Source organism: Bos grunniens, chromosome 8 (genome assembly GCF_055505025.1).
Source record: "Bos grunniens cultivar Pamir isolate PY7600 chromosome 8, Bosgru_T2T1.0, whole genome shotgun sequence".
Lineage (NCBI taxonomy): Eukaryota > Metazoa > Chordata > Mammalia > Artiodactyla > Bovidae > Bos > Bos grunniens.
In genome coordinates this window covers 35,343,390-35,364,662 of record NC_141172.1, presented here as the reverse complement: position 1 = coordinate 35,364,662, position 21,273 = coordinate 35,343,390, and the positions used below count along the sequence as shown (strand labels likewise).

Here is a 21,273-nt window from a genome sequence, read left to right as displayed (position 1 = left end):
GCTGCAGTCCATGGGGTCACTAAGAGTCGGACATGACTAAAGCAACTTAGCAGCAGCAGCAGCAGCAGCAGCAGCAGCTGCTTTCATTGGAGAGCAAAGCTAATTTAGTCACAAAAAGCTAAATTTTTCACATATGACAATACTAAAGTTGTTTCTTAGCTCACTTTAAGAATGTAAGTCATATAATTGATATACATTGAGAAATTTAATTATAATTATATACATATATAATTTTGAAAAAAAAATGTTATTCTCTCAGTTGTGTCCGACTCTTTTCAACCTCATGGACTGTAGACCACCAGGCTCCTCTGTCCATTGAATTCTCCAGGCAAGAATACTGGAGTGGGTAACCATTCCCTTCTCCAGGAGTTATTCCTGACTGAGGGATCAAACCTGGGTCTCCTGCATTCTAGGCAGATTCTTTACTATCTGAGCCATCAGGGGAGCCATATATAATTTTATATATATATATATGTTTTCTGATTTGAGGGCAAATTGGAGTAAGCTGGGTATCTGTCAGATAGAAAGCCATAGAAGGAGACTAAAAAGAGAAGAAGAAAGAGAGAATGGTCAACTGGCCAGCACATCCACTTGCTTCCCCCAGTCCCTCTCCCTCCTTGGGGTCTGTGAGTATGCAGAATTTGCTGAAGACCATAGCCCTGGCCGCCCTGCAGCCTTTCTCTGGGATCCTACTGACTTAACTATTCTTGCTTAGCTTTGGCCTATGTGCAGTTCTTCAGTTTTCACAGTTGCTGGTATCTGTTTGCCTTCACATTTCTGCTTCCTTGAAGGACAGGGTGCTTAGAGTTCCCTTTGTGTAATGTCACCATTGTGACCCACTCACCTGTAGGCTTAAAAAATAAGTCCTTGTTTCTGGTGACAATCAGGTAAAACATGGACAAAGAGTTGGGGGGTCTCTGAGTGCTTCAGAAGGCAAAAAGAACTCCCAATTCAAGGAAGCCAGAAGGCTTTCCTTTTGCTGCAGATTAGAAGATATCACTCAAACAACGAAGGCTAGAGAATGCTGATTTTGATTCTGGCTTCCACACTAGAGTGAAAACACTGTTAAATTTGCTTTATTAATTACGAATGAATCACTCAGGAGAGAATAGTATCATGTTGATGTAGGGAGTATCCCATCAATCAGACATGCAGTGGCTAGTGTATCTTTCCCCTTATACCTATCTCCTAAGTACTTATCAACTCATGTCATGAAGTTTTCTTTACATCTCTGTCTTTCCAGTTAGAATGGCAAACCATCAGTGCAGTGTTATTGGTTGAACTGTGTCTGTTCCATCAATGCTGTTGCTAATTTATTTATTGTGCTAAGTAACTTCAGTTGTGTCCAAGTCTTCGAGACCCTATGGACTGTAGCCCACCAGGCTCCTCTGTCTGTGAATGCTGGAGTGGGTTGCCGTGCTTTCCTGCAGGAATTAAGCACACATCTTTCATGTCCCCTGCACTGGCAGGCAAGTTCTTTACCACTAGTGGCATCTGGAAAGTCCAGTTTATTTCTTAGATAGTGTTTAGCAGGGAATGAAAATGAAGTGAATTTTCAGTGTCTCCTTATCTTCCATAGCATTATGCTTTACAAGGTAAGGGAATTTTGTTTTTAATATTGATTATATTAGGTTTAGTTCTACTGATTCCTATAATGTTTGTTCTGGATACTCATTGTTCTTTACTCTATTTTTCAGAAAAAGTTTTGGAAAAAACAAAAACAAAAGACCCTATAATTCATTGCATGCATTTTACGTTTAACATAGTGACTGACAAAGCTATGAAAGATCTTTCCCCAAGTCCTTTGTTAGATCCAGACAGATTCCCAAGCAACTCCAACAGGTGACCTCAGACTTTCTTTTCCCATTGCTGTGAAAGCTTTCAGAATCTTATTTTCTTAAATCTCAGTTGTGGATATACAATGTGTTGTCAACAGTAATGGAGATTACACTTAAAGGTTAAAATCTAAGAAATTTCTGATTGTAAATTTAATATAAATTGCAAAATGTCATCTTATCTTCTATGGTAAACCAAAGGTTGACTTTCCTTCCATAACTACTGGGCATTTTGATTCATAGATTATACCAGTTAATGACAAACTGGGTCCCAGTTCCAAAAAAAAAAAAAATAGAATTTTTTGGTAAAATACTATCCCAAGTTTGATGTCTGCCTATAGAAAGATTAATGTAGCCTTGAATCAAAATGAAATAGCCATGAAATTAAAAGACGCTTGCTCCTTGGAAGAAAAGCTATGACCAACCTAAACAGCATATTAAAAAGTAGAGACATTACTTTGCCAACAAAGGTCCGTCTAGTCAAGGCTATGGTTCTTCCAGTGGTCATGTGTGGATGTCAGAGTTGGGCTATAAAGAAAGCTGAGCGCCAAAGATATGGTGCTTTTGAACTGTGGTGGTAGAGAAGACTCTTGAGAGTCCCTTGGACTGCAAGGAGATCCAACCAGGCAATCCTAAAGGAAATCAATCCTGAATATTCATTGGAAGGACTGATGCTGAAGCTGAAGCTCCAATACTTTGGGCACCTGACGAGAAGAACTGACTCACTGGAAAAGACCCTGATGCTGGGAAAGATTGAAGGCAAGAGGAGAAGGGGATGACAGAGGATGAGATGGTTGGATGGCATCACCGACTCGATCAAGATGAGTTTGAGTAAGCTCCAGGAGTTGGTGATGGACAGGGAAGCCTGGAGTGCTGCATTCCATGGGGTCACAAAGAGTCAGACATGACTGAGCGACTGAACTGAACTGAACTTGAATCAAAAACTGCTGTTACAAGCAATGGGTTGGATTCCTTCCTTGGAAACTTTTGCCAGGTACCCAATTTTATGGAAATTTACCTCAGACTACTCCAGCTGGCATTTCGGTTTCAACACCATGGCCACAACCCAATTTCTGCTATCACCCACTATATCCTCAAATACATTTTCTGTTTAAACATAACTATTTGCTGTTTCCTAATTATATTCTAGGTTAACTTTGCTTCTCTTTGCTCATACTGTTCCCTCTGAACATCTCTTTAGTCCTTTCCTCCTTTTTTGTATCCCTAATCTCCATCTCTGAGACTCCATGTATCTTTCCAAACCCTATTCAAATATCTGTCCTTGAAGACTTCCTCCCCATGAACATAATCTCCTCACTGATCCCATGGGGATCTTTATACTGGAATAAATGTTTATCCTCTCAATTAGTAAGTCCCTTGACTATAGAGACCATGCTTCTAAGCATTCTAAATTTGCAGCTCTCAATATGGCACCTAGCACATAATAGGTACTAGAGAAATCTTTATTGGGTAGACTGAACCCCTTAAAGAGTAGGATCACATATTGGAGGTCTTTGAAACTTCAGCATCTAGCATTGTGTTAGCTCAAAACTCGTGCTCAGGAAACATCGTTTGAATGAATTGAATCATAGCAAACTGATGCAGATATTCTACTTGCCCTTTCAAAAACACCAGAGTAAAAGACCTGAGGATCTTTTTTCTTTTAATTGTGTGGTCCCTTTAAAAAGAATCCTTGCCATCAGGGAAGGTTAGCAGTGTCACTCAGCACAGAACAGAGTGATCATATCAATATTAATAAGCTCAGTGAAGTGCCACTGGCTTCAGTGCAATTTCGACACTCTGCAACCTGACTAATAAAAAAAAGCTAATTCTAAAAATAATTTACCTCCTGGAGACCTTAAAATGGATTTTACTAATGAAGGAGGGAAAGAAAAAACTAGCATAGATCTTTGCTTTTTGATAGATGAATCTAATGTTATAATGGACCATAAGTCTAAAATGACATATCCTCAGCTGCCAACATCTCTTTGTAGAGGACTTTTTGCATACTTTTCATGCATGTTTACAAAGTGAACTGTTTTATCAGCTAACTAAGAGATAGAAGGCTGAGGGTGAAGGAAATGGGGAAAGCCAAAGGAATTCAGCTTTGTTTTGATTTAGTCCATTTTAGCTTCATTTAGTAGCAACTATCTTCCAATAAGCAGATTACTGTGTAAACAATGATGGAATGGCATATGTATAACAAAAATGTAAGACTCTTAACAGACATGAGAGAGCATTTTTAAATTCACAATCTCTTTATGATTAGAGTAAAATCAGAATAACTTGCTGCTGCATGAATGGCTGGTGAGGGAAAGGAAGATTCTACTCCTCAAGGCTTGTTTGGCTAGCAACCAGGCCAGATAGAATCATCTGAAGCTATATGCTACCTTTACTTGCCAGATTGTTTGAAGATTGCTCCTGGGAATTTTTCTGGTCTGCTGTGTGTGTGTGTTTGAAGGACAGACAGGCAGAGGCAGACTGATAAACAAGCAGAGACACAGAGAAATTGAGAGAGAGAGAAAGAGAATACTTTTGGAGCAGCTTTCCTCTTCACATCAATCAGTTAAACAATTCCAGATCAGCTTCTAGATAAATAAATAGGCATAACTGGAAATATTTAAGAATGATGGGACTTCCATTCATCCTGCCTATTTTAACCATGTATCTTCCTTATGATATGGTATTGAACCAGATTCTTTAAAATATTTTCTTATTGTTCTATTTCTGAATTGAAATTATTCCTTAGCTCTTATGTGTTATGATTCTTTCATCTCATGAAGTTACTAAGCCCCACATCATGCTCTAAAAATATATCTTCTTTATGAAATCGTAGAATATTGTCTCTGGAGAACACTTTGAACATAATAGCATTCCCCCACCACCCTTCCCACCTTTTATGCTGAGGAGCCTAAAATCCAGAGGGGTAGAATTCTCAAGGCTTCAGAAAGTTGGTAAAACTCCATAAATAAGAATCTAAATCCCTGTCTAATTCTCTGTTTTCTGTTTTGCTTTGATGTACTTTTTTTCTTTACCACTTTGGCTCTAAATCAAAGAAGGAAATCTAAATATTTAAGTAAAGATATAAATATGCCCTGTATTTCCAGAAGACTTCCAAGAACTTTATTCATTCATTCTTTTCACATATTTAATAAAAAATTATTGAGTACCTACTTGCTAGATACCAAGGATAGAAAAGACTATACAACAGATTATATTTTCCCTATTTAAAGTTTATTTAAAAATACATACTTGTATGTGCATATATGTAGTACACATTATCTGACTCATAGTAAGTAAGGGAAAGACTAAGGAACATTTTTGCATGCTAAAAAGTTATTAGTGTCTCTGGTATCCACGTCTGAAGGTGTATGGTCTGTTCCATGGTTAGTCTCTTAAATAAGGAAAACCACCAACCCTGTCCACCAAGAAGGGGCAGCCAATTAGAGTCCAGAAGGTTGATAATTCAGCACACATGTGCTTCCTTCTCGCTGGTACACCTTCCCATTATGTCCTTTGTGCCTTAATAATTAAGTATATTTCCCCATCTACCTTGCAGCTTTGTGCTTATCTGACATCAACATAAACAGACTATTTTCAGCTCCAGGTTGAGGAGTTCACTAATGGAGGCACAAACACCTGTACAGAGTCATGAAAAGACTGCTTTCAAATCCATGGTTCATTTCCTCTGCAAGGAAACATGTTAGACTCAGTTAATGCCCCTGCTGTTAAATTAACTTCTGACCCTTTCTACGTCCTTCCCAATGACTCTTGGAAAGTTTCATATTTCTTCAATGAAATCAATAGTTTGAGAATGAAATCATACCATCATGGGCCATCTTTGAAAACTCTCTTGAGGTCAAACCCAGCCTGGGCCATCCAACCCCTCATGACTTTGCCATCTGAAACCTCAATGTTGAGCTGGCCTTGGCAGCATTATGCCTGAGCCCTTTATTGAATATGCTTCTTTTTTGATCTGCTTTTAATTTACCTTGTTTTTCGTGCTGCCTCCTGCTCTGCCAGGGACAGATGGGTGTTTGTTGTGCCGCTAGATGTATCACTAATTGCTTGACTATGAGCTTCTTGAACTAGGTCAGTTGTTTCTTCTCCATAAAATGTCACTTGCTTTCTCCATTGTGTGTATCAATGTCTCCAAAACTTTCACAATTGCGTGGACATGCTTAAAAACAATTAGATACTTGGGAAAATTGGTCTATAGGCAAGAAAATTAAAGGTGACTAGGTTCCTCACTGAAATGGTTTCTGAAGGAGGGAAGCATCTGATCCAGTACTAGGAAGAAGAGGGAAGGTTTGGCCCAATTCTTCCACACACTGGGATTTTGATTCATTTTGATGTTGATCTGCAGCATGCAGAAAATCATTGCCTCTTCTTGTTGTCCTCTCCTCACTGATGATATTTAACCACCTTTGATCCAAATTATTTCTCAGACTCCTGGAAGCCTACTGAAAATGAAGTTTGTTTTGTAGCCCTTGTGCTGTTCTATGTATCCAATGATCATTTCCATTATAATGGGTGTCAATCCATTTATGAATTTATCACATCAGATTGAGGAATGCATTCAGATAAAATCTCATGGCTTACACATTTCTCTGATAAAATATTCATGACATGAAGGTTTCACCTTTATAAATCATGGTTACTCCATTGATTTTTTTTTCTTTCACATTTTTCAAACAAGCCCATAAATTTTTTTAAATGTTCATCAGGGAAAACAATATGAATGAATAGATGGATATACCTTTCAATTACATGCATTTCTGATTTTACTACTGCCTTCAGCTTATATTATAAGAATGGAATACCACATTGGAAGGGGATCTTTTTCCAAACCTAATGGATATGGAGACTGATTTCTTAATTTAAAGAAAAAAAGGTTCTCTATCATGATGGCTTAATTATAACTGGAAGCATTAATATAAATTGAAAACTTTTGGTTACTTGGAGTCTAGAATGAAGAGTATAACTTATGAACCTGTATGCATCTTAATTACTGTTGACCTTTGAACAACATGGTGGTTAGGGGTGCCAACCCTCTGTGCAGTTGAAAATTTGAGTATAATTTATGGTTGAATCTCTGTATCTATAGTTCCTGTGCATTTACAGTTCCTACATACACTCAGTTCCACAGCTATGATTCAGCCAACCTCAGATCATAGATCATGTAGTACTGTAGTATTTACTACTGAAAAAAAAAACAAAAAACTGCATGTAAGTAGACCCATGAGGTTCATACCCATGTTGTTTAAGGATCCATTATATTGGTATGCAAGTTTATTGGCTTTCTTCTTTTTAATCCTTTTGATATATGGCATATGTGAATAAATAGGGAAGTTAAATGTTTCAGTTATTGCTGCATAACAAATCACTCCAAAACTTTGTGATAAAACCACAACAATTTATTATTCGCTTTGTTAGTTGATATATTCAACTGGGTAGTTCTTTTATTTGTAGTTAGGTCAACTAGGGTTACTTCCTGGGATTCATTCACTAGTATGGTCCATGTGACCAGCTACTCACAGCATTGTGGTCTCTTGCATGGTGGTCTGGAGATTTTGCATGGCAACTGACTTCTAAGAGAAGGAAGTAGGGACTGTTAATCTTAAGGTCTGACCTCAGAAGTCCCAAATATCATTTTTACCACACTCTTTTGGTTACAAATCAGAGTTCCCACCTAGATAAAGAGGAGGGAAAATATACTCTATTTCTGGATGGATATAAAGGAATGCTTGTATGAGGGGGGATAGATTGCTGTTGGCTATCTTTTGAGTCTGCTACAGAAAGTGAGCTATACTGTACACATGCACAGAATACAGATATGAGTGTAATGAAACTTTGCTCTATTTATAAAAGAAATAAAAGAGTCTATGTGTGCATATTCTCTCCAAAGCATCAAGTAAGGTTATACTGCATTAATGTGACTAGCTGAATGCCAGCACTTTGCTTTTGCATCCAGAATCAGAAGGAGTAGCATTTAGTTGTGTAGAAAATAAATTCAAAAGCATTGCAGTGTGCAATCAGCTTCCAAGTACATTAAAAAAAATAGGCCACTTTATGATCCAAGAATTGATAACTGTTAAGTAAGAAAAGTTGGGCTTTAGTAGCCCCAGTGTCTACTTTTTATATCAGTACAGCCCTTAGAAGTGTATCACCCTTAATCTCTACAGTTGTCAAACCTCTCATTTGTTCCTCATCTCCAGCCTCACCCTCATCAACAAATCATGTTATAAACTTGTTTTCAGTAAGATGTAAACAACTAACAAGATTGAATATATTGCCTCTCCAGAATAATTTGCATTTAACATAAGACCAAGGCTTATTATCTGTCTTCTTTTGGTTAGGGTATCAACTTGAAGAAATAATATTGTACATTCAGGTTTCTGACCTCCAGAAGATGAGTCTAGTATATCTCTAGGTCATTTTATTTCCTCCTCACCTCAGTTGTCCTTGTTGAGTTCTCAGAGAATGCAAAGTAATGGCAATGACATAAGCAAAATATAATTACAAAAGCAATCTGTTGGAAAAAGAAATGATAATGCTTTCCAAAGTAAAGCACTGTACCATGTAGAGAATTTGGGCCCTATCCATTGTTTTAGAGGATCCATGCCATGGTTCCTCACCATTAGCTTTGATATTGGAAGAAAGTAATTTCCTTTTTTTTTCTTGACCTCCAAACTATCTAAACTCTTTGCAGTACCAAATAAGGCTGCCTAGAGGAGTTTTCAGGACCTGTAGTGCTTTGAAATGAATCACAAAGAAGGAGTTGCATATATTATTGCAAGCATTTCTTATTTTTTGTTTATAAATGACATTCTTTGATATTTTGGATAAGAAAAAATATCAAAAGTCAGTCATCATGAATAAATCAACAGAGAGATGATTGAATTGTGTGCTGTCATCTGTTTTTTCTAGCCTTGACAAGCACAGTGTGTGGCTGCCATTAAGAGAAAATGTGTCATGCAACCAGCTATTCTAAGCACCAGTGACTGGCAAAAGGAGGATGGAGTGGTGGTGTCCTCACGGTAGGCTTACTGGCGCTTGGGGGCAAATGGGGAAGTCCAGGGCATAAACTGTGGTCCTGGAAAAACTTGTGTGAATATGAAGAAGTCCTGGAGGGACGATAGGCATAACATAAGAGGCAGCAGTGGTGAGTATACAGCTGTTATCTGCAGAAGCTTATGATTTTCTCTTTGTTGAAAGTAAATCCATGTCAAACATTGTTCTAGGCAATTCATATAGATTACTTCACTTAATCCTCATGACAGTGCAATAAGGTCAGTATTATTATGCTCTTTATATTACAAATGAGGACTCCAAAAAAAAAAAACAAAACATGAATAAGCAAGTAATTTGCCCAAGTTATACAAATAACATATTCCTGAGGTAGGATTTGATTTGAACCCAACAAATCAAACTCTGGAACCCAATATCATATTTTAAGTATAATTTATATACAGTAAGAGGGCCTTGTTTGGTTTATAATTCTATGAGTTTTGGTACATGTACCCAACCTTGTAACTGCTACCTACTCAAGATGTAGAACAGTTTTATCATTTTCCCTAATCTCCTTATGCATGCCCGTTTCTAATCAGTCCCCTCCCCTTTTCCCAGTCCCTGGAAATCACTGATCTGTCTGTTTTCTTTATAGTTTTCACTTTTCCAGAATGTCCTATCAATGGAATAATGAAGCATGAAGGCTCTTGAGTCTGGCTTCTTTCATGTAGTATAATGCACTGAGATTCATCCACGTTGTTGAAAAAATCAACAGTTCAGCCCTTTTTACTAAGTACAATTCTATTCCATGGATATACCTCACTGTGTTTATTCATTCATCCAGTGCTGGATATTTGGGTTGTTTCTAGTTTTTTAGATACCAGTATCTTAACCATGAGGAAACTCTGCCTTCACTCAATCAAAAATTTTTCCTTATTATTATAGCTAATGTCATCAGTGATGCCTTTGTTTAAGGATTCTCTCTTGCATTCCCTGAGAGCTTTTGCCTAGAGCTAGAAAGAAACACCAGATGACTTCTGGTTCAAGCACAGTTTCTCAGGGTCAGCTTCTCTCTGATGCAGAAATGCCATTAAATTTTCATTATTACTGTCATGCAGTACTTGTCACCTACCAGTGCTTCGAATTGTATGGAATGAATAGAGAAGAAAATGAATACCAAATAAATTATCTAAATTAATTTTTCTAGCACAGGAGGTAGAGGAGATGGTAGGAAAATTAGGATTGACAATTCAGCCTTGTGTAGACATACATAGATTTTAATAAATGATGTATAAAGTAATGAGAAACATTAGGATCCTATATATGTATAGATTTATTTCCCTATATTGTAACAACATCATTATTGGAATAGTGGGGAAAAATGTAATGATTGTTGATCTTATTTCATATCAAATGACTATCTTGACTGCAACTTTCCCCAGTTTTAATTTTTTTTTCCATGTAATTAACTGGAGTTTAGTTGAACTGACCAAATCAGTCACTGCTTTGACACTGATGATTTTCTAAAAAAAATTGTTTTCTTATGATAACATAGCTTCAGGATATATTTCTACTCAAGTTAAATTCAGGTTTCAAAAATCCGATTCCTCTTAGTAAGGCTATTTACCTACTAAATTCAATCTACTGTGATTAGAAACAACACTTTGATTAAATTCAACTTTGTGATACAGTTTGCATTGCTCTCCCCCTTTATAATGGATATACATCAACAGAATCAGTACATTGACAAAGCACAGACCTTGGAGTCAGAAAAAATTGGTTCCAGTTCTGTGTTCTATTGTTTATGAGCAGTGTTACTCTTGGTTAGTTATAAAATCTCTCTGAGCATTATTGTCTTATCTATTAGATGAAAGTAATAGCTTCTGTGTCTTCTGCCTGGGAATATTGTGAGGGTCAAGGGAGATTATGTAGGTGAACATCTCTATTCTGGGTAATGAGCTAGTGTGTCCTCGGTGTTTGGGGCCACTATAGTACTAGTACTAAGATTTACTTTGCAATCGACCTCTTCCTTGACTACAGGTCCATCCACACTCTATTATCTGAGGCATATGGATATTCTGGGCTCTTTAAAATGAGCACAATTTTTTCAAAAGGCAGTTGATGTGGAGCTTAGTAAAGTTGTGTGGCAATGATGAGCTTCTTTCCTCTAATCTGAAGAAAGCCCTCATTTGAGAGCCCATAAAACTTCTGCCCAAGTGATGAGTGGACTCCCTGGAGTGGTAATAAGTTCTATAGATATTAGCAGAGTTTATTTGTTATTTTTTTTGGCTCACTTCCCAATCAGTTTTCAGTATAACTTACACTCATGGCTGGACAATGTTGACTTTCCCTCTCTCCAAATGCTCCACCCGTACTCCTGTCAGGTCAGGTATCCTCTGAAGTCACACCCCACATCCCTCACTCTCTAGCCCATATTACACTGCTTTAATCTCTCTAAAGCCATGTGTAATATGTAGATGATCATGTGTCTCTCTATAATTAGGCCTTCATTTTTCATTTAAAAAATACATTCTGAAGCAATCTTCTATATCTCTTAACTGATTAGCATAAAAGTAGGAAAAAGGTAAATATGAAAATGGCAATCTTAAGATGATATATTACTAGAAGTATAAGGCTCGGTACTAATAGAAATGATTCTTACTGAATATTCCCTCTATAACTTTGACCATTATATCTCTGACAATTCTGACAATAAAGGAATTATAGATGAAAGTATGAGAACTTATAAAAAAATAAAATAAGGGGGACTGAGGTTGTGAGTGAACTGATGATGACTTTGAAAATATTTTACCTCAAGTAAAATAATAGTAAATAAAGAATACTCCAGTGATATTTTATACATCTAAAATTAATGCAAATTTGGACTATAATTTTCTATTGCTGTTTTTGTCCACTGGTAACTTTACAAGTTCTTGCCACAACAGTTTTTATAAGATACCCATAAATTTGTTTTGCTTGTTTGCAAATAATATGAATAGAGTATATGTGGTAGAGATTAGCTCATTCAACTCTGTTCTAATTTCCTTGTGTTATGCCTTATTACAAGACTGCCTTAGAGCCTGAATCCTGCAACTGTTTGGTTTCCACCAAGCAGATTCACCCATGAGAGAACTGGCATGCAGAAATGATATGGGGGGCATTTGCTAGTGGGTATTGGGTTTTTCAGCAACAGAAGCAGCACTCTAAGTATCCAGTCCATAATTTTATGAGTATTGAGAGTTTGATGGAATATCCATTCTATTGACATGGCTTGTGGCTGTGTTGTTGTGGCTCTGAAGCCAGTTGTTTTCTCAGTAGCTTGCTGGTGCTCAGATCATTGCAGGAGTGTGGTGGGAGCCCGCAACTGAGGCAATGGATTCCTTGTTCCTGAACTTCCTGTTTATCCCTCACCTTTCTTATTGTGTCAGTGGTAGCAGCTCTTTTCATAGATCAGTTCTGCAGTGTTGCTTTCAAATTAATTCTTATAGTCTTTGCCTAGAATCTTCCTCAAGCCCTTCTAGAGTTTTTAAGCAACCAATTCAGTGGATTAAATCATTTCTGTGTTCAAACTTGAATTAAAATATGTCAGTGTAATTTTTCTCCAGTTTTGATACTTTCTTTTTTAAGGTTTGAAATAATAGACTGTCTTCTCTGGGGTTCTATAACCCATCCCAAGGGTACAGAATAACTTATACCTGAGATGGAAAGAGACAGATGCAATCTTTCTTTAATAAGTTTACTTTTATTTCTCAAGTACTGTCCTCAAAGACAGTACTATTTATAATATTTGCTCTGTTCATCATAACTTAAAGCCAGAGAACATTGAAATTTCACAGAATCGGGGTGGTTGTCCATCTGCCCCTTTTCCATAATTTCACTCCCCACAATATAAGCAGGCAGCTGTAATAATTCTAAAAGCAAAATCATCCTCAGTTCTTCCACATCTTCCAATTCTGCATTGTGGAAACCTCGCCTACTTTTCATCCTTTCTTCTTTCTAATCATCCCCAAATCAGGTGGTTTAAGATTAAGGAATACTCAAAACTAAATTGTTATGAATCTGGAAAAGTCACTAGGGGTAAATATTTGTATACTAGAATGTAGTACGAGCAGCACTATTGTATGGGGGGAATTATTATCATTTTTATAGTTGGATTTTTGATCAAAGTGATCAAAATATATTTGTTTTCTTCTTCTGAAGAAAATATCCCAGAAGCACTTGTGAAAATAGTTTTGTAACAATTTAAATTTATCCCAGGCCCCTGTCTTAAGTCCTAAGAAAAAAGAAAATTAATACATTTATTTTCATTAAATTATAATTTTACTTGGGAAAAGTTTAAAGAAATATTTGCCTCTCATCTTTCTTATAAATCTCCTTGGATATCACTGATAAAATGATCACAGCATGTGTCTATTCATTTACAACATGTTTTGGCTATTTTGCCTCATTTTTAAATAGCCCATTATTAAGAAAGAGAGGAAAAGAGAGACTAGGAGGACAAGAAGGAAGAGAAGGAAGAGGAGAGGGAAAAGAACTTTTCATTTTCCCAAGAGAGTAAAATAATACCTACAAGCATAGAAGTCACAAGTTTTTGTCTAAAGACTAGTAAAATCATTCCACCTCCAGTTAGTGCCTTTGAGAATATACTTGATGTCTTCTGTTCAGTAGTCTGGCATTTTAAGTGGTACATGGAAGCTTATAAAATATATTTAGCAGTTTGTTTTGGATTAACTTTGACTACTTTTTTTATATCTCTTGGATTTGGGGAAAAGGGGAAGGGATAGGCTGGAAAGAGAGTGGGAGGAAAAGGCAAATACAGGCAAAACAGAGTATTCTCTCAGAGGGATGTTGGCCTGGCTTCAGCCACTGGTTCCTATGTAGGGAGCCCATCTCGAAGCATGTGCATAGGTTGATTTTTCTAGTCAGGAAGTTGTCTTCCCTGTAATAGGGCTCCTCCTTGAGTCTCACTGGTTGGTACATCAAATGAAGTCAAGATTTGGCCTTGGATGACAGATAAAGACAGTATCTTACCAATTCCATCTACATACATCCTTATCACCTAGAAGTGCTGTGGGATTTTAAGGGGGTGATATTTGTAAAGCATTTTAAACTCCCTAAAAGAAAGTTCAAATCTCCCTAGTAATAAGAATGTTGTTGTTATTAATCCTGGACTTGACATAGGTATTAAAGTTTCAGCCTCAGCCAGATTGAGGATTTCAGTGTATTTTAGATCCACCATACAAAATACTAACCTTTCTATGAAGGGAGAATGCTGATGTGTGTGTGTGTGTGTGTGTCTTTTCAGACATAAGCCTAAACCCAGGGAAAAGATAGGGGGTGAGGGTTGGAGGAGGAACAAATGAATCAAGACAAACAGGAAATAAAACCAAAAATAGAATACCATTCAAAATAGAAACAAAAAAAAAGGTTTTAAGAGTTAACCAAGAGTACACAAGCTCTCTGTTCACTGTGGGGAGGGAGCGGATACATACATGCATCTCTGTTAAAGAACATAGAAGAATTGATTAAAAGGAGATGTTGCATACTCCTGAATATGACAACTTGATAATAATATTATATACTAGGTATGCTAATGAATCTGTAAGTTGCATGTAATTCCAAAAAAAAAAAAAAGTCAGCTTGATATTTTTTGAGCAATCTAATAAAGATTTATTTAAATGTGAATGGAAGGGGGAAAAGCCATCTTTGAAAATGTAAGGGGGAAACTTGTCCTATCAAAACATATTATAAAGTCTTCAGAGTAAAAATTGTTCATACGCTGGTGCAAGAACAGGCAAATAGGTTTCTGGAACAGAATAGAGAGCTTAGTGATAAAATCACATATATAGAAAAATGTAATGCATGATTAAATGGTACCACAAACTAATAGGAAAAGGACTGTCCAGAAAATTGGCCATCTCTCTCTTGATAGATGACAGATAGAAAGATAAATAAAATAGATATTCTCAAGCTAACATAGGACTCTATGATTAAGGATTTATGATTGTGACTTAAATGCAAAAGAAAATTTAAAGATCATAGAAGATAACATAGAATAATTTTAAAAGCAAAATGATTAATTAATCATTCATTAATTAAAATTTTACCACATTAAAGTTAGAGATACCAGTTCAATAAAGAACATTAGGAACAAAATTAATATGTAACAGATTTGAAGAAGTTATTTATACATTTTAAAGTTTATAAGACATTTTTATAAGAAGTTACTTTATAAGATTTCTTTATATGGAATCATTTTTCTCTTTAAATCCTGAAAAATCAGCAAGAAAAAGATAAGAACCAAATACAAAAGTGTGCTAAAGACATAAACAGATCATTCACAAAAGAAAAAACTCAAAAGGCTACTGAGCAGACAAAGAGGTAATCTGATTCATCAGTAATTAGACTCACTGAGTTTACCATTTTGGACAGTGTCAGGCACTAATGGAACTGTGCAGCTTCCCTCATGGCTCAGACAGTAAAGAATCTGCCCACAATGTGGGAGACCTAGGTTTGATCCCTGGGTCAGAGAAGGGAATGGCAGCCCGCTTCGGAATTCTTGCCTGGTGAATTCCATGGACAGAGGAGCCTGGCAGGATACAGTCCATGGGGTCATAAAGAGTCAGACACAATTAAGCAACTAACACTTTCTAGTGGAACTGTGGGAGTATGGGAACCATCGTGTACTGCCACTGAGATGCAGCCAGGTTAAGTTCTTCTGTAAGCCACTCTAGCCAAAGTAAATCAAATATCAGGTAGTATTTCTTACAAATATACCTCCTGGATATATATCAGAAGGAAAAGTGGACAATATGTACAAGGACATCTAAGTGTAGCATTTTTTTAGATAGTAGGGAGTTGGAGTCAATCAAGTTGCTTATAGCTTGGGGACTGAATAAGTAAAACATATTGGATCCACCCAGTGAAATACTATGGAGTACTTAGAAGCAACCAACTAGATGAACCCATAGCAACACACATGGATCTTAAAAAACCATGCTGAGTTAAGCAAGGAAGTAACAATGAGATGTGGAGGATAATTCCATTTGTATCCATTAAAAATACATAAAATTCATGTTGTGTGTGTGTGTATATATATATATATATACATATATTTAAAGAATGCATATCAAGTGTATCTGAATAGTTACACTTGCCTGGTGGTTGGCAATGTGGGAAAGAGGAGCAGGGATTGAAGTTAGCAGGGAAGAAGGGAAGGAAGGAAGAAAAAGAGGAAGGAAAGGAAAACAAACCAGTCCTGGCATAATGATATTTCAGGATTGCTTCAGCTCTCTGCAGGAAAGACTAAAACAAACAAACTGAACAACACACACACACACACACACACACGCAAAGAAACAACCCTCAAGAAATGTAAAAATCTTGGGCATCGATCTTTGCTCCTTCCCCTGGGCACTGCCACCGTTTTCCCCTAAGGTTGTCCCACACTCCAGAAGCTCCATTGATTCAACAGACCTCCACAAAACATGACGAGGAGAAAGGGAACTTTCTCTTCCCAAATGCTCTTTTTTAACCCTGCCTCATCAAAAAGCATTCCCCTCCAAGCCAATTTATATCCACCCTCTTGGTTCAAACTGGATATTTTCATTTATTTAACTGTGTGTGTTTTTTTTTTTTTTTCCCCTTGGCCAAGTGGTTATGGAGTTAGCTCAGGATAATCCCGGTGGGAGTGTGATTCTAAGGGAGGAAGGCATTTTGATGCCTCATATTCTGCCATAATAAACACTTTATACCACCCTCTCTTACATTGGTTATGATGAAAAACAGTATACACTCAAAGAAACAAAAGGTAATTTTACCACTTGGAGGGTCATCCAGAATGTTGTTTAGAAAGTAAACCTCAGGAGCACATTCTCAGACTTAAGTTTATTTACAGCTCTGCAGCTATCAATAACAAAGACAATTAAATTAGCTAGGTCAAAAGCCCATTTGAACTGAAGAACTCTATTATAAAATTAAAGTTTGTGGTAAAGTGGCCCTCACCAGCCCTTCTCACATGAAATTGATGGAGAGGCTGTTTGGATTCGTTAAAATTCAGAAAGGATTAATAGCTTTCATGTTGGAGAATATTACTCAGAAAGAGTGCACAGAGTTTAAAATACTTCACCCATGTAAATGAGCGCTGATTTCATTGTTTTATTTTAGATACTGTGGTTTTTTAAAGAATCAATAGATGAGGTGGAGGGATAACTGTCCTCAAAGAAGCATATTCTGACTCCTCTAAGATGGTATGTAATTTGCTCCATCAAAGCCAGAACAGTCAATAAGTCAAGATGTGGCTTTAGCTGTGTCTCAGAATAAACACTGGATTTCTTCATTAACTGATCAAATACAGAGTTCAAAGGGAACTGCAGTGTTTTTTTGTGTGGGGAAAAATAATGGATTACAACAAATATCTCAGGGTTTTGGAGACCGCACTACGCACAGAGGTTAGCAAGACATTTTCTTTGTCAACCTCAGATCACCCTGGCATAGGCACAAAAGAGTCTGCATTTCATTAGGCTTCTTTTCTGATTTAAGAAAAGAAAATGTGTCTTTATAGTCCAGTAGCCATCAGCGCAGGTTGAGAGCACATCATTCCAGGGTTCTGCTTCTCTGAGGTTGATGGTCTGGTTCCCTTCATGCAGATTCCTCCCTTTTTTCCTCCCTCCCTCACTGTCTCCCTCCTCCTTTTCTTCCCTCTTTTTTTCTTCCTTCTTTCCTCTCTCTATCCCTCCCTCATATTTCTCCCACACACCCACTCCCCTCTCTTTCTCCCTTCCTTCCTTTTTTTTTGTCTCAATTAATACAGCTGACTTTTTATGGACATTTTCTTTTAATAATAGTTTGACTTCCCAATGAATTAATTAAACATTTACTATATACAACCCAACCTTTGGAGGAGCAAATGGCAACCCACTTCAGTATTGCCTGGAAAATCCCATGGACAGAGAAGCCTGGTGGACTACAGTCCATGGGTCACAAAGAGTCAGACACAACTGAGCAACTGAGCACATATGCACACATATCCACTCTCCACTTGCCTCTTAGAATCTCTACCCAGCTGCATATTCACGAATTCCCATACTGGTTCTAATATTATCAGTCTCCTCAAACATACCCCTTTTTTATTCTCTATTATTCATTTTCTATCCACTCACCATCTCAATCTCGAACCATAGGAAATCACCTAGACCGCTCCCATTTTTTCACAATCTTTCTCCAGCAGCCCATCTCCATGCCAGAATTAGGCATATGGATCCATACCCCACCTCCAGTACATTTCATAAAATAGTCATCATTATGATACCTAGTCCATAATGTTCTAGGGATAAAATACACCTTGTAAAGCTCATCACACGGTTATTGGCACATAGTGATGACTCTAAATGTGAGTCATTTAGAGTCCCAATTGTCATTTTCCTCCCAATTGTCTTTTAAATCTTTTTAATCCATTTTGCCATTATTGCCTTCAGACTTTTATCATCCCTTACAAAAAAGTAGCTCCCTGCCTGGTCTCTGCTGATCAGAAAATTTCCCATATTGTCCATTCACTGCCTTGCTGCCAATGTTAACTTTTGTAAAGCCTAATATAATATGACCATGTAACTATCTTTAAACTGAAGTAAACATTTTTCATAAAGGCCCATAAGGCACTTTGCACTGGTCCCAGCTATTATCTTCTTCTCTCACTTCTTTCCCAACTAATTCCAGACAAGGAAAACATTGCATAGTCTCAACAACTGTCCATGTTCCTTTGCACTTCCCTGTCACTGCACTTTCTTTTCCCTTTTCCCAGAATATTTTCCCCTCTTTCCTCACATAACATCCTACATAATCCAACTGCTTCCATCATCACCTACTTTATGAAGTCTTCTCCAGCCTACCTAGAGAAACTGATGCATCCTTGTCCATGTTCCTAAAGCCCTTTGCACATACATCCTTGTCCATGTTCCTAAAGCCCTTTGCACATACATCCTTGTCCATGTTCCTAAAGCCCTTTGCACATACATCCTTGTCCATGTTCCTAAAGCCCTTTGCACATACATCCTTGTCCATGTTCCTAAAGCCCTTTGCACATACATCCTTGTCCATGTTCCTAAAGCCCTTTGCACATACATCCTTCTCCATGTTCCTAAAGCCCTTTGCACATATATCCTTGTCCATGTTCCTAAAGCCCTTTGCACATACATCCTTGTCCATGTTCCTAAAGCCCTTTGCACATACATCCTTCTCCATGTTCCTAAAGCCCTTTGCACATACATCCTTCTCCATGTTCCTAAAGCCCTTTGCACATACCGCTATAGCTCTAAGCTTATCACATTGTGATGATTTGTTTTCATAGTGGTTGTAAAGACAGGTTTGAAAAAGAAAGGAAAGAAGGCATTTGCTCTTCGGTTTAATAATTCCCCTTTCCTGAAATCCTGTCTCACTGTGTCATGTTCTGCCTCTGAGGGTCTTCTAAATCTCTTTCTTTCAATAGTTGTAAAACTTCCTCCATGATTCTAACAGGATTTCCAATGAAGATATTGGGGAGCAATGCTCCTCCATCATTTGTCACATGCACTCCACTCTGCATTTTAACACCACTCTTATTAGACTACTCCAGTGTTCCTGCCTGGGGAATCCCAGGGACGGGGGAGCCTGATGGGCTGCAGGCCATGGGGTCGCTAAGAGTCAGACAGGACTGAGCGACTTCACTTCACTTTCACTATTAGACCTTAGTAAATTGTAGCCTTTATTTATTATACTCAAATAGAACTGTTCACAAATGGTCAAAGGAATTTGGAAAAGTAAATATTCAGAGTTACAAAAGAACATATAAATAGAAATCTTTGTGTTATTCACAGAGATTGAAATAGTTAACTCTTACTCGTTAATAAGAATAGTGTCTATTGTAGTTACTTTAACTTTTCTAAAGCATTTCTATACACATTCAATCTTCTCAACAACTCTCAGTGGTATAGGGAAAATATTATTATCTCTACTGATGAAGAAATTGAGGCTCAGAGAGGTTAAATGATTTTTCAAGGTTACAGAGCTAGTGAATAGCAAATCCAAGAAACCACATCATATGATTTATAATGTACTATTCTTTCCAGATTTTTTTTCATACCACCATTTATATATTTCTTCTGCTGGATGTCATCCTATTATTAGGGCTTTCATAAGAATTGCATATATTAGTAAAGATTTTGTTAATTTTAGAGAGCCTTTTAAAAATGTTTATATATTTTTACCTTGGGTTTTATTTGATGATAATAAAAATACATGCTCATTATAAAATATTTGGAGAATAGAAATTCTTCACAGAGAGAAAAATTAAGTATAATTTTCCCATGTAGTGACAAACATGATTAATATTTTGGTTAATTTCCTTCCAGTCTTTTATTTATGCTTGATTCATCTTTTTTACATTGTTATAGTCATATTTGTGTTCAGTATTTTATTCTCTTCATGAATCTTATCAGGAACATTCATAGTTTGAGAAACATGGACTTACAAACATTACTAATGGGTAAAAATATTCTACTTTATGGCTCTATCAGAATTTAGTTAAAGTCTCTTATTCTGGGTAATTTTTTCTGATTTTTTGTTTTTCTTTGATCACTGAACTTTATTCTTCCCTTAACTCTTGATACCACATCCCCAAAGAAGATCAAATTATGTTTTCGATCAATTATGTTTTTCTGAGTTTAAAACCTATATGTCAAGCTAACAAATTCAAACTTGTAGTTAGTGGAAATGGTCGGTGCTCTGCGGTGTTCAGAGCATTTGAATAGGGATATCACACCATCCCAGACAGAGTTAAGTCAAAATAGTATCAAACCTTTTGTTGATCATTTTCTCAGACCATAGGACACATCAGCAAACTGTGTTCTAGCCATTGGGATTCCTGAAGTACCTGGAAAACATAGTTCAGCTTAGCCCAGACCCTTTTCCAAAATGGCACATATCCTGTGAGTCCATAGACCCATGTTTATTTAAGTGTCTTGTCCCCCTCTGTTGGCCCTCCACAGATGTGGATATGGTTCAAGTGTTTCTAACATCATAATGAAAGAGAATGAATAGTCAAAAAATCAGCCTAGAAGGGACCTTAGAGGATATCTAGTTCAAGGAATTAGAAGTTCATGGCAGTGGGACTACCTGGGTTTGAATCTTAGATTTTTTAATCGTTAACTGCGTGACCTGAGATAACCTTTAATAGCCCTGTGCCTCTGTAGCCCAGCCTATAAAATGATGATATTAAGAGCACCTACTTTATAGTACTATCCTGAGACTTCAATGTGGTAATCTATGCAAGGCATTTAGAACAGTGTGTGACTGATACTAACATTCTGAAAAAAATACTAGCTATCATTTTTGTCACTTCATGTTATGGAAGCAGAGATAGATGCCCAGGATCAATAACCAGGTTCAACTATTT

General features: G+C 37.0%; 1 long non-coding RNA gene across 1 annotated transcript in view; it reads left to right on the top strand.

Annotated features, from left to right (window-relative positions):
- LOC147366908 (uncharacterized) overlaps nt 1-21,273 on the top strand; it is a 1,139,839-nt gene that overhangs the window by 833,172 nt on the left and 285,394 nt on the right. Inside the window, exon 13 of the long non-coding RNA XR_015169575.1 lies at nt 8,766-8,875. This is a non-coding gene — a long non-coding RNA (uncharacterized LOC147366908). The remainder of the gene's footprint in view (nt 1-8,765; nt 8,876-21,273) is intronic.